The sequence below is a fragment of the Anabrus simplex genome, chromosome 7 (assembly GCF_040414725.1).
Source record: "Anabrus simplex isolate iqAnaSimp1 chromosome 7, ASM4041472v1, whole genome shotgun sequence".
NCBI classification, from domain to species: Eukaryota; Metazoa; Arthropoda; class Insecta; order Orthoptera; family Tettigoniidae; genus Anabrus; species Anabrus simplex.
Genome location: NC_090271.1, coordinates 238,843,708 through 238,857,526, shown reverse-complemented (window position 1 = coordinate 238,857,526; position 13,819 = coordinate 238,843,708).

Sequence of the window (13,819 nt, the reverse complement as noted above, 5' to 3'; positions counted from 1 at the left end):
AATCTCCGGGTCGTGGGTTCAAGCCCCACGCTCTGCGTGCATGTTTCTCTCGTCTATTATATTTTCGTCTTACATATTCATTATAAGTATTCCACACCAATTCTCCAACGCCGGGCTAGCTCAGTCGGTAGAGCACGAGAATCTTAATCCCAGGATCGTGAGTTCAACACCATGCTGGGCGAGTATTTCATTCTCATCGAATACATGATCGGATCACATGATTTAAGTAATCAAAACCGATTTTCTACAGCCCAGCTAGCTCAGTCGGAAGAGCATGAGACTCTATTATTATATTCTTTTTATTAGAAGGTTATTTCATTCCTACCCTATGGGTAGGCGGGCCGTCAGCTATACAAAGTAGCTGTTAGGCCGTGTACAATATATATATAAATATATGTAAAAGAAAATCGAATGTTTAGTGGTATGTATAGACATACGTAGGGGAAAAGTAGGAGGATAACGAATTAGGATACACAGTTATACTGATAGGTACAAAATAGGATAACAAAATTAGGAATATACAACGAAGGTAAACATGTTTGCATCGTAGCGTATTGGAGCAAGAGTACATATAGTCCATTGGGCGTCAATGCACTGACAACATAAGCACTGCACTAGTCAAGTTCACAACATACCGAGTAGGAAATGAATATAACGTGCACTGACAAATTGTTACAAATAACAGACGAAATTGCAGAAAGAAAGGAAAGACAACACTGAATATAAAGAATATGGAGGAAAAGTCGGTTGAATAACGTTCAAGAACACCAATTGCTAGCTTAAGCAAGTCCACATAACGTAAATAAAGAACGTGCCGCAGGTAGAATGTCAATCGGCACGAATAAAGGCAATGAGAAAAACAAACAGAAATTACAAGCACACGCATTACCTTGTGGCACTGCAGAAAAACGAAACGGAAACACTGTCACATAATAAAATATGTCCTCACTTCGGACGAAAAACATAAATAATAATAATAATAATGATAATAATAATAATAATAATAATAATAATAATAATAATAATAATAATAATAATAATAATAATTGTACCGGTCGGTAAACCTCCACGCCGCTAATTCAAACTTGGCGCCAGTTGAAACTCCTCTGCTGGAGGAAGTCTGAACTTTATCTACTGTGTTAATTTTCAAGTTTCTCAGAAGATGTCACTACTTGGAAATTTTGGAGTTTCTGAACTGGGTCGTTTTCGATGTATTTTTGTTTTACCTGTAGTAAGAAGTGTGAACTTTCTCTTCTAGAGGACACTACTGAAGAACTACAATGGTGCACCCTAGTGCGAAGTGAAAGAACTGTTTTTTTTTGGAGAAATTTTAATTTCAAAAGTTTGTTCCTTGTTAAATTTCTTTCTGTTATTGTTTAAGTTGGCTGTATAACCCTTTCCTTCGCCTTGTTTTGAATTTAGCCAATCCCGAATTTCTTTAATTAATTTCTGACCAATGAGGTGTATCTTCTCCAACTTGAATATCTTGCTTAACCCTAGACAATAAAGTTTTTGTGGGCGGGTGTTCTCATTTCCGAAACGCCTCGAACTTTCCACGAGAGTATATAAACTGCTGATTTTCGGGTCTCTGCGCCACTTCAGTACCAACTTTCAAAGTGTAAAGTACGTAGCAGGGGGGGGGGGGGGGGACACCTCTTTCTTCGGGCAGCAGTTCAACAACAAGGTAATGGCCGTTTAATAACTTCTTTTCTTGCTAGCTCAGCAGTTTAACTCTCGGGGCGGGTCCGAAGCTTTTCCACCATGTAAACTTTCCCTAAAATGTAAAGACTCTTTGTACCCATTCTCTTTTATGCTTCATATTGGGATAGAGAGTGCTTAACCCTCTCGAGCTCCCACTCATATTGTTTTGAGGTGAACTTATTTTTCACAACCAATTCTTCCTTAACGTAATATAAATTGTTTCTTTCTAAAGTCACCTCTTTAGTATGGGATTAGCCCTTGCATTAGCGGCCTAGAGCCAGATTAGGTTTTAAACAAAAGGTATTAGGAGTGCAGATCGCCTCCTCTCAAATTGTTATTTTGGAGGTCATGTAATTAACCCTTTTCTCACTTAATAGACCTCAGTAGGTTGGGTATTTTACCGCCGTGTCTATGTCCTTAGAGGACAACTTGAAGGTGGAGTTTGGTGTGGCCTTTGATAGGCTTAAAGTTGAGAGCGAGTGGCTCTTTCTCGAAAATTGAGTATGTATGCCTCGAGGAGGTATTTCTGTGTAATTTAGAGCAAGTGCTCCTGGGCATGAATGGGGTTTTCTGCCCCTCTGTTAAATCTTGTTTTGGGGTAAAGTTGGGCTAGTTGCCCAAGAATTGTGAGTTCGGGGCTCGAAGCCCAAATCCTGTAAATACTGTAATTGTACTTTTGTTGCCTTGCTACTCTGTACCTGCCATTCTTGTTATTTCTCAATTTTGAAAAGAAAATATAACCTTGTTAAAATTTTAAATTAACTTTAATTTCGTAGCCTGAGACCTGTTCACCCCCGCACCTTCTTTCACCTCTGCTAATCCACCAAACCTCGGTAACAAGTGGTAGCAGAGCGTGGTTGAATGGGTCTCAATTTAGCCCATTTTGACGGCTAAACATTGCTTTGATTACAACTCTAACTATTTTCTCACTTGCTGGAATTTTTACTTTTTCCTTCTTCAAAATTGTTCTGTCATCATGCCCGGCCCTCGCGATGTTCTCCATCTTAACTATTTGCGCAAGGAGGAGTTGATCTATGAGTTAACTATCAGAAATGTGCAATCTGGAGGCACGGTTGCGGTAGACACAAATAAGCTTAGAGAGTCCCTTGATTTGCCCATTTCCATCCCCACTTTGGGAGAGAAAGAAATTAACGACTCTCTTTCCACGATCACTGATAATACTACTGAGCTAGCATCTGTAGTTAGTTTTTTTTGAAGAAAATGATCCTTCGCCTAATCAAATTAAGCGTGTGCAAGCCAGGCTATTTCATTTTTCAAATAGAGTTAACGATCTGTTGTCTCTAAAGTTGAATGACGTTCAGAGGAAGGAAGCTAGTATGGTTCTTGAAAATATTTCTGAATTATCTAGTAAGGTTACCCAATTGTTAACTGGGGAAGTTCCTCCCAAAATCGATCAACCCACCACGGTGAATGTAGGTAGCGAGGAAGAGCCTCCTAAGGGAGATGTCAATAGGAAAACCGTTGCAGCTCAAACAACCTCTGCCCCATTGGACAACGAGTTTGAACGCCGAACCTCGTTGAATAATGTACGTTCTGAATTAACGTCTTTGCCACTTAAACCTTTACCTACTATGTCACCTGGGTTCAGCAGCTTGCCTCATCCATTGGCAATGTTGCTCAGAGGTATCTCGAAATTTTCTGTTAACACTACCAGTGAAGTTATTTCCTTTTTAAGGTTTTTAGTTGAGTTCCAGGACCATGCTCTTGTTTTTTCTCTTTCTCCATATCAGATTCTGCAAATCATTTATCCCTATGCAATTGGTATTCTCTCAGACAAAATAGTAAGAGCCATTGCCGAGCAATCATCTATTGAAGACTTCCACGCCCACTTGCTAGCTAACTTCATCCCGGCTAGGGCAAGGTCCTCACTTATTCAGAAGTACTATTATCGTGTACAGTGCTTGGATGAAAACTTGGCAGACTTCATCCAAGATATTAAATTCTATACTACGGTGTTTGCTCTTCATTTCCCTGAAGATCAGATTGTACAGGCTATTGTGGAAGACATTTCACCATCCTATAGGTCATATTTGTGTTTCGCGGCGTGCCCGCAAACTTTCTCTGAACTTGAAGCCTTGGCTGTCTCAGCGGAAGGAGTTAGATACGCCGATTCCTTGCGGGTCGCGAAAGAACCCCCTCCTTCTTTTAGTAATCCTCGGCCTCCACATCGCCGACCAGTCACACCTCGTAAATGTTATGCTTGCGGGTCGCCTGACCATCTTCGGAACAAGTGCGCATCAATCAAATCTAATAGGGCAAATAATGGAGCTGGTTCATCACAAGGCTGTTTTAAATGTGGGGCTTTCTCACATATCGCCAAGAATTGCCCAAATTCAAATAGCACCCCCTCCTGCTCAACTTCTGGTGCAAATTCCACCATTTCCAATAATCAAAAGTGACTAGTGGCTTCGGCTGAGTCGACTAATCCATCTTTCCGAGGCTCAGCCCCTGGTAAACAGGTCGAAAATTCAGGGAAAGGTCAGCCTTCAAATTCATCTTTTGAATGCCCCAAAGGATGTCTTAGGATTGCGGCGGATACCCCCGCACCTGTTCCTTTTCTTAAAATTGAACTAAATAATGAACCTGTAACTGCTCTATTAGATTCAGGCAGCGTTTGTTCTATTATTTCGGCTGAATGGTATTCAAAATTGAAATCTGTTTGTAAACTACCTGACTATGGCTCATCTCCTGTTCAATATGTTTCGGCTAATTCATCTCCATTAGAAATTCTAGGTTCTGTAAATGTCAAAATCCGCATTTTTAAATTTACATGGAAAATTAAATTGTTTGTGACCAAGCACTTGCCTTGCCCCATTATATTGCGAGCTGACTTCATTTCTCACACTGGTCTTGTGCTCGATCTTCAGAGTAGGTCGTGCACTTTCAAATTTGCGTCTAATTGTAAAATTCCATTATTGAAATGTAATTCTGCATCATGTTCATCTATTTCGCCTACCCAGGATGAGATGTTGTTAGACCTTAAACATCTACATGAGGAGCAGGCTGATAGTATTCGTAAGCTGTGTCTGTCGTTTCCAGAGGTGTTCTCTGATACTCTTGGTGTTAATGACCTTATTGAATACAAAATTGAGGTCACGGATTCGATTCCTGTCCGTTTTCCACCATATAGGCTATCTCCACCTAAAATGAATGCTCTGAAAGAAATCATCGATCAGATGTTGAAGGATGGTATTATTAGGCCCTCTAAGTCGGCGTATTCTTCGCCTATTTTTCTAGTCCCGAAACCCCAAGGTGGCTTCAGGCCTGTCATTGATTATAGGGCTCTCAATCGGAAGGTGGTGTTGCAATCTGTGCCCCTTCCTGACCTTCATTCTTGTTTTTCATGGTTTCGTAAGGCCAAGTTCTTTACTATCTTGGACTTGAATCAGGCCTATAATCAAATTCCCCTTGCCGAAGAGTCTAAACATCTTACAGCGTTTGCCACGGATTGGAATTTGTATGAATACAACCGCGTGCCTTTCGGGCTCCCCACGGGAGCAGCTGTACTCACTAGATTGCTAGATAGGGTCTTCTCCGACATCAAATTTGAGTACTTGTATCACTACCTGGATGATGTCGTCGTATTTTCGGAAACCTTTGAAGAACATCTAGATCATCTGCGAGAAGTGCTCAATCGCCTCCGTAAGGCTGGGTTAACTGTGAAGTTGTCCAAGGTTGCCTTTGCTAAGCCCTCCATGTCATTCCTAGGGCATATTGTCTCACCTGATGGTGTTGCAGTCGATCATTCTAGAACACAGGCCATCCGTGATTTTAAACCTCCCAAGGACATCAAAGGTATCGCCAGGTTCATTGGTATGGTGAATTTCTTCAGGAAGTTTATTCCTAACTTTGCTAATAGAGCGGCGCCCTTAAACCTTCTTCGTAGGAAAGGCATCAAATTTGAGTGGGGACCTTCTCAACAAGCCGCTTTTGAAGATCTTAAATTAGCTCTCTGTAATGCCCCTGTCCTTGCTATGCCTGATTTCTCAAAGAAATTCATCGTCCAAACCGACGCGTCGTCGTCGGCGGTAGCTGCAGTCCTTCTTCAAGAGACTGAACTAGGGAGGCGACCCATCGCCTATGCATCTAGGACTCTATCGGCTCAAGAAGCCAAGTATTCCATCTATGAGCTCGAAGGTTTGGCAGTCTTATTTGCCTTAGAAAAGTTCCGTCTCTATCTGGAACATGTCAAATTCGACCTGGAGACAGATCATCAAGCCTTAAGCTGGGTCTTAGGTAGGCCGCGTCGTACTGGTCGTATAGCCCGTTGGGCCATCCGTATTTCTGCCTTCCAATTCGATGTCAGGCATATCAGAGGTACCGAAAATGTTGTTGCTGATGGACTCAGCCGTATGTTTTCCAACGACGTTGAGACCCATGAACCGTTCGATAGTTCATCTCCTCCCGAGTCCATGCTATCTGATGTTAATGCCATCTTAACAGATGCTCCCATGCTCTTTAGGGATATCGAGAAATATCAACGTGAAGATCCGACGCTGGCTCCGATAATGGAAACCCTTTCTTCTGGGGAACATGTCGTCCCTTATGTTCTGAGGAATGGTGTTTTATGTTGCCCATCGAGGCATGATAAGTTGATGAAGGTTGTCGTTCCAGCTGTTCTTGTACCTATGATCTTCAAGTACTATCATGAGACCCCAATAGGCGGGCATCTTGGTATCTTTAAAACTCGTGAAAAGATTCGTGAAAGATTCATCTGGAAGGGTATGGACGGTGAAATCCGTGAACTAGTAAAGGCTTGTAAATCCTGTTTGCTTAGTAAACCAACCATGTCCACCAAGGTAGGCCTGTTGTCTTCTCATCAAGCGTCGCGCCCCATGGAACGCCTGTATATTGATTATGTAGGACCCTTCCCCCAGTCAAAGGGAAACGCCAACAAGTTCATCTTTGTATGCGTAGACGGTTTTACAAGATTTTCCTGGTTATTTCCGACTAAGCTGGCTACCGCTCAGTCCACCATTACTTGTCTAAAATCTATCTTTGCTTCTTTTGGTCCGTGTCAATATATTGTGTCTGATAATGCTAAGGCTTTCACATCAAATCTTTTTCGTAAATTCTGTTTTGACCTGTCCATCTCTCATGTGACGACTTCTGCTTATTACCCTCAACCATCTTTGGCTGAACGGGTTAATCGTAATCTCAGGTCCGCGCTTATTGCCTATCATCATGAAGATCATTCCAGGTGGGACACGTCCCTGCATTGGTTAGCTTTTGCTTTGAATTCGGCGGTTCATGAATCTCACAAGTTTACTCCAACTTCTTTGATGTTTAATTTTGTTCCCAACATGCCGCTCTCTAACCTCTGGTCTCTGAGTGACATTCTACCTGAGACAATAGACCCGGACAACATTAAAGATCTTTGGAAGAAGGCTAAACCCAATCTTAAAGTGTCTCACGAAAAGGTTAGGGAAAGATATGATCGCGGACGGAGACCCACCCATTTGAAGGTAGGTGACCAGGTGATGGTCAAGAATTTTGTTCCCGCGGGCAAGCTTGCCCCCAGATTTCATGGGCCGTGTATCATTATCGATTTCCTTACGCCGGTTACGTTGTTATTAAGTAATCCAGCCACCGAGAGGATATTTAGGGTTCACCTGTCGCAGGTGAAACCGGTATAATTTCTGTACTAATTTGTTTCATATGATTTTGAAAGAAATATTAAGGTTATATTTTTGAGGGGTTCCAATTTTAAGGCCTTCTGCCCTTTCTATTATATTTTTTATATTTAAGCATTTATTGTAAACCCTCCCCGCACAGTTAAACTGCCATCCTGTCCTTGCCACGACCATTACCACGCTCCCGTCTCCTGCTCCACAACACACAGTGGCTTGCTTATGAAAAGATTTTCTCCACGCCGCTGGCCCCTAAACCTCACCACAATGAATGTACCCTACTATCATTCTGGTTCAACAAAAATTCTGCCGTCGAGCTTTAATGTTTCAGTGCCCCTGCAGCGGCGCGGCGCCGTGCCGGGACTGGGATAGAGGAAGGGCCCCCTCTACTCCAGCGAGGTCGACCTGTGCACGGCGAGCCGGAGCCCTCCTCCCGGCCAAGGCTGATGTGCGGCGCACAACCTGCTACTTGCCCGCAGCCTGTATATGTTCGCCGCGGGCGCGGCGTGCTTCAACACCTCTACTCCTCTCATAGTGTGGGCGAGCGGTATCTCAGGGTACTTGAGGGGTCCGAGCGGCCTCCTCTGGACTCAAGCAGCGGCGGCTGGCCTGGCCGTCAAAGTCATCGACAACTGATATATTTAGTCAGTTACATGGAAGTTTCACATCAACAATTATTACTTTTTTGGATTTTACTGCAATATCTGGTGGACTTAGAAAATTTTCTTCTCTTTCAAGAATTTAAAGTTTTTCCTTCTGAATGCAACTTCTACAAACATAAAGACATTACATCAGCAAGATCTATAAATAATTTAGAAACTGGATCAAACCAAATTTAGTAAACTTTTGTAAATGCTTCTGCAATTAATCTCCATATCAACATCATAACTTGAACCTTGTTTTCAAACAAATTTCATGTGTCACCCCTGGAGGGACTTTTGGGGGGGGAGGTCTGTACCGGGCGGTAGACCTCCACGCCGCTAATTCAAACTTGGCGCCAGTTGAAACTCCTCTGCTGGAGGAAGTCTGAACTTTATCTACTGTGTTAATTTTCAAGTTTCTCAGAAGATGTCACTACTTGGAAATTTTGGAGTTTCTGAACTGGGTCGTTTTCGATGTATTTTTGTTTTACCTGTAGTAAGAAGTGTGAACTTTCTCTTCTAGAGGACACTACTGAAGAACTACAATGGTGCACCCTAGTGCGAAGTGAAAGAACTGGTTTTTTTGGAGAAATTTTAATTTCAAAAGTTTGTTCCTTGTTAAATTTCTTTCTGTTATTGTTTAAGTTGGCTGTATAACCCTTTCCTTCCCCTTGTTTTGAATTTAGCCAATCCCGAATTTCTTTAATTAATTTCTGACCAATCAGGTGTATCTTCTCCAACTTGAATATCTTGCTTAACCCTAGCCAATAAAGTTTTGTGGGCGGGTGTTCTCATTTCCGAAACGCCTCGAACTTTCCACGAGAGTATATAAACTGCTGATTTTCGGGTCTCTGCGCCACTTCAGTACCAACTTTCAAAGTGTAAAGTACGTAGCAGGGGGTGGGGGGGAACGCCTCTTTCTTCGGGCAGCAGTTCAACAACAAGGTAATGGCCGTTTAATAACTTCTTTTCTTGCTAGCTCAGCAGTTTAACTCTCGGGGCGGGTCCGAAGCTTTTCCACCATGTAAACTTTCCCTAAAATGTAAAGACTCTTTGTATCTATTCTCTTTTAAGCTTCATATTGGGATAGAGAGTGCTTAACCCTCTCGAGCTCCCACTCATATTGTTTTGAGGTGAACTTATTTTTCACAACCAATTCTTCCTTAACGTAATATAAATTGTTTCTTTCTAAAGTCACCTCTTTAGTATGGGATTAGCCCTTGCATTAGCGGCCTAGAGCCAGATTAGGTTTTAAACAAAAGGTATTAGGAGTGCAGATCGCCTCCTCTCAAATTGTTATTTTGGAGGTCATGTAATTAACCCTTTTCTCACTTAATAGACCTCAGTAGGTTGGGTATTTTCCCCCGTGTCTATGTCCTTAGAGAACAACTTGAAGGTGGAGTTTGGTGTGGCCTTTGATAGGCTTAAAGTTGAGAGCGAGTGGCTCTTTCTCGAAAATTGAGTATGTATGCCTCGAGGAGGCATTTCTGTGTAATTTAGAGCAAGTGCTCCTGGGCATGAATGGGGTTTTCTGCCCCTCTGTTAAATCTTGTTTTGGGGTAAAGTTGGGCTAGTTGCCCAAGAATTGTGAGTTCGGGGCTCGAAGCCCAAATCCTGTAAATACTGTAATTGTACTTTTATTGCCTTGCTACTCTGTACCTGCCATTCTTGTTATTTCTCAATTTTGAAAAGAAAATATAACCTTGTTAAAATTTTAAATTAACTTTAATTTCGCAGTTTGAGACCTGTTCACCCCCGCACCTTCTTTCACCTCTGCTAATCCACCAAACCTCGGTAACAATAATAATAATAATAATAATAATAAAAATAATAATAATAATAATAATAATAATAATAATAATAATAATAATAATAATAATAATTGTACCGGGTGGTACACCTCCACGTCGCTAATTCAAACTTTGCACCAGTTGAAACTCTCCTACTGGAGGAAGCCTGAACTTTATCTACTGTGTTAATTTTCAACTTTCTCAGAAGATGTCACTACTTGGAAATTTTGAAGTTTCTGAACTGGGTCGTTTTCGATGTATTTTTGTTTTGCCTGTAGTAAGAAGTGTGGACATTCTCTTCCAGATGGCACTACTGAAGAACTACAATTGTGCACCCTAGTGCGAAGTGAAAGAACTATGTTTTGGGGGAAATTTTGAATTCATAAGTTTTTTCTTTGTTAAATTTCTTTCAGTCATTGTTTAAATTGGCAATATTAACCCTTTCTTTCCCCTTGTTTTGAATTTAGCCAATCCCGAATTTCTTTAATTAATTTATGACCAATCAGGTGTATCTTCTTCAAGTTGGATATGTTGGTTGACCCTAGCCAATAAAATTCTTGTGGGAGGGTGTTCTCATTTCTGAAACGCCTCGAACTTTCCGCGAGGGTTTATAAACTGCTGATTTTCGGGTCTCCAGGCCACTTCAGTAACAGCTATCAGGGTGTAAAGTACGTATCAGGGGGCGGGAAGCGCCTCTTTCTTCCGGCAGCAGTTCAACCACAAGGTAATGGCCTTTTATTAACTTCTTTTCTTGCTAGCTCAGCAGTTTAACTCTCGGGGCAGGTCCGAAGCCTTTTCCATGTAACTTTCCTTTAAAATGTAAAGACACTCGGTATCAATTCTTTCTGTTTTAACTACAAATTGGGATAGAGAGTTCTTAACCCCCTCGAGCTCCCACTCATATTGCTTCGAGGTGAATTTATTTTCTCAACCGTTTCTTCTAGCGTAATTTAAATTGTCTTCTCATATAAGTCACCTCTTTAGTATGGGATTAGCCCTTGCATTAACGGCCTAGTGCCAAGTAGGTTTTAAACAAAATGTATTAGGAGTGCAGCTTCGCCTCCTCTCAAATTGGTATTGTCGAGGCCATGTAACATTTCTGTTTCTTCACTTAATAGGCCTCAGTAGGTTGGGTATCTTTTTACCCCTGTGTCTATGTCCTTCGAGGACAGCTTGAAAGTCGAGTTTGGTGTGGCCTTTGATAGGCTTAAACTTTGAGAGCGGATTGCTCTTTTGAAATTGATTTTGGGTGCCTCGAGGAGGCTTTGTTTTGTAATTGGGAGAAAGTGCTCCTGAACATAATTGGGGTCTTCTGCCCCTTTGTCGAATCTTGTTTTTGGGTAAAGTTGGGCTAATTGCTCAAGAATTGTGAGTCCGGGGCTCGAAGCCCAAATCCTGTGAATACTGTAATCGTACATTTCTTGCCTTCCTACTCTGTACCTGCCATTCTTGTTATTTCTTGATTTTGCTAAGAAAATATAACCTTGTTAAATTTTATCTTAACTTTAATTTCGTATTTTGGGACCTGTTCACCCCCGCACCTTCTTTCACCTCTGCTGTTCCACAGATACCTCGGAACAATAATAATAATAATAATAATAATGAACACAAGATAAGAACTAATGGGACGGAAAGTCCGTTTGCTTGTGCCAGAGTAGAAACAGAGAAAATATTGTGATAATAATAATAATAATAATAATAATAATAATAATAATAATAATAATAATAAATTAAATAATAAATAATAAAATAATAAAACAATGGACGGACACTGGTCGTGCTGCAGAAATATAGGCTGCACCACTGTGCGCAGGAGCATCAAAGAATTGAATAATACAGGTTTAGCTTTTAACAGGACAGTGGTGGAGAAAGAGTGGGGTGGGGGGGAAGGTATGTGATGTGGGGAGGAAAGAGATGAGAAGTCTGTAGTGTGCGACGGTCGTTAAGAATGGCATCAGCTAAAGGGGATAAGGACAGGGCTTCGGTGATGATAGGATTGTGATTACTGGTACCTTTGGTGAGATAGTTGAGGCGTAGAGAGTGAAGGTGGCCAAGGATAGTGGGGAAATAATAAAGTGTTTGAAAGTTAGCAGAGGGAGTGTCAAGGGGGAGGCGATGCGCGATTCGTAGAGCATGTCTGTCAAATTTCAAGAGCTGAATATTCTGTCGAACATGAGCAGTCAACCAAGTCAGGGAGGCATAGGTGACGACAGGGCGGATAAAGGATGTGTATATATGGATAATATGGGAGGGTCGAAGACCCCAGGTATGCCCAGTGAGCGAACGAAGGGCACGGACGCGAGAAAATGCCTTTTTATAGATATTATCGAGATGATGGTTCCATTGGAGGTTATTTTGAAAGGTAATGGCTAAATATTTTAATAGATTAGTCTCCGCAAGGGGTGTATTGCACATAGTTAGTAGAACTCGATGCCGGGGGCGGCAAAGACGGGATTTTTTACGGAAAACTATAAATTGAGTTTTAACAGGATTAACGGACAAATGCCAGGATTGAAGCCAGGTTTCGAGAGTAGTGAGGTAGGCTTGGAGTTGAGTAGTTAATGTGTTAGTCGTGGTGGAAAGGGCAAGAATAGCTAGATCAACTGCATATTGATACAGGCGGAGGGGAGGATCAGGATGGGGAATATCATGAGTAAAAAGGATATACAGCAAAGGTGAAAGTGGAGAACCTTGTTGAACTCCGGAAGTCATAGGAAAAATATAAGAGGAGGTGCCATGAATTAAGATACGAGCTGTACGGGAGCGAAGATAGTGATAAATAAAACGAATAAGAGTAAGAGGAAGCGGTAAATGGCGCAATTTAAACAGTAAGCCGGAGTGCCACACAGTATCAAAAGCTCTATGGACATCAAGACACACCAGTGCAGCAGTTTTCCGGGGGCGTAGAAATTAATTTAGGGATGACGTAATATGAAATAAATGATCCTGGGTTGAGAAATTTGATCGGAATCCGGCTTGGGAGATAGGAAGGAGGTTGAGGGAAGTAAGATAACAAGATATGCGACGTGATAAGAGAGCTTCTAAAATCTTAGATAAGACGGGTAAAAGACTAATAGGCCTATAGGAAGAAACATCGGAAGGAGGTTTGCCAGGCTTGAGGAAGAGAAGTACGTTAGCTCGACCCCAATGAGAAGGATAAATACCTGTATAGAGCATAGTAGTATAGACTGAACTAAGGTGATCGAAGAGAATGGGTGGAGCTTCACGGATGTGACGGTAGGTTATGGAATCAGATCCGGGGGCAGTATTTTTCCGATGTTTAAGGAAAGTGCGGATTTCATGAGGCGTAATAGGGGAATTGAGTGGGTGAGTATAATCAATATTAGGATAATGATGAAAGGAGGGTTGAAGTTCAGGACGATCTGGATGACTATAATGGGTAATTATGGGCTCATCAGGATGGTAGAGTGTAGGGGAGAAGGAGGGAGAGAAGACTTTGGAAAAGTGGTCAGCAAACAAATCAGCTTTTTCCTTATCAGTAGTAGGGGGGGGGGGTGCGGAAGATGATGAATGGGGTAGGTGGGGTGGGATTTTGTGTGCTGTGTCAAACGTTTGAATGTTTGCCAAAAACGTCGAGAGTTCTGTTCGTCGGAGAGTTCAGTACAAGCTGTAGTCCATTGCTTTCGCTTAATAGCTTTGATATAGGAACGGGCATGTCGTAAGGTTCGGCGATGTTGAGTCAAAGTGGTAGGGTCACGAGTTCGAAGGTAGTGATGATACAGGTCATGTGCTAAATGCAATAACTGTAGTCCTTTTTGAGGAATAGGGGGCTTTTTAGGATGATAGGAACGGCGGGGAATGTGCAAGTGATCAGCTGTAGTTAGTGCATGTTCTAGGAGCGTTATGAGAGAGAGAAGATTCTGGGAGGAAGTAGGGGAGGGGGAGTTCTGAAGCAGGTCTGTAATAGTCTGTCGATATGCTGTCCAGTTAGTCTGATTGTAGTGTCTAGTAGGAGGGGGGCGGGGTGGGGGAGAATGAGGGTAGGGGAGGACACCGGGAATGGTAATGAGGGCAG